Source organism: Antrostomus carolinensis, unplaced genomic scaffold, assembly GCF_000700745.2.
Source record: "Antrostomus carolinensis isolate BGI_N321 unplaced genomic scaffold, ASM70074v2 scaffold13929, whole genome shotgun sequence".
NCBI classification, from domain to species: domain Eukaryota; kingdom Metazoa; phylum Chordata; class Aves; order Caprimulgiformes; family Caprimulgidae; genus Antrostomus; species Antrostomus carolinensis.
In genome coordinates, this window is record NW_010336516.1 from 23,691 (window position 1) to 24,445 (window position 755).

Genomic DNA, 755 nt, shown 5'->3' on the forward strand with positions numbered 1-755 from the left:
ACTGGAGGCAGCACTGCAGGTGGGGTCTCAGGAGAGCGGAGCAGAGGGGCAGAATCCCCTCCCTCCACCTGCTGCCCACGCTGCTCTGGGTGCAGCGCAGGACACGGTTATTGGCCTCTGTGCTGCCAAAGTGCAAAGTTCTTAACCCACCTCTAAAATTCATGTTGGAGGTGATTCATAGGACAGATTTGGTTTCTCTCTCCTTTCCCCTCTGCTGCCAGGCGTTCCTAGCGCAGAGGCTGGTGTGCTCTGGGGTAACTGCAGTGCTCCTCGGGATCAGTGCAGTGCCAGGGAACACACTTGCTTCCTGGGAAGGCCCTGCCTGGTGTCTTATCACGGCTCCAAACTGGCTCGCGGGCCAACAGCCCAGAGCCAAGCCCACGGATACGTGTGCCGGGCACTACCTCACAGGGAGCTAATTAAAGAGCTCTAGTTGTCTGTCTCTTAGCAGCAATTAAGAATCTAGCTCCTTTTAATGACTCAGCAGCCCAGGTTGGTTGTACAGAAATGCCTTTTCTTGGGGGAGGGAGGTGACGCGACAGCACGGGCTCGGCTGGAGCAGAGCCGCTGCCAGGCACCGGGGCACAGCTCTGCCCTTTGGCTGGAAAGGAAACTATTAACGGTGTGGAAGGCAGGAAGGCAAATAATTCGGATGACAGATGATATTGCTGGCGTTCGAGGTGATGCCAATAACGATTAAATCCACCCAGAGCAACTGGTCTGGTCCAGCTGCCCCTGGCACAGGCAGTGTCCCG

At 56.6% G+C, this 755-nt stretch overlaps 1 protein-coding gene across 1 annotated transcript in view; it reads left to right on the forward strand.

Moving 5' to 3' along the window:
- NPLOC4 (NPL4 homolog, ubiquitin recognition factor) overlaps positions 1–755 on the forward strand; it is a gene marked incomplete at its 3' end in the record, with an annotated part of 25,663 nt that overhangs the window by 21,550 nt on the left and 3,358 nt on the right. The window lies entirely within an intron of this gene.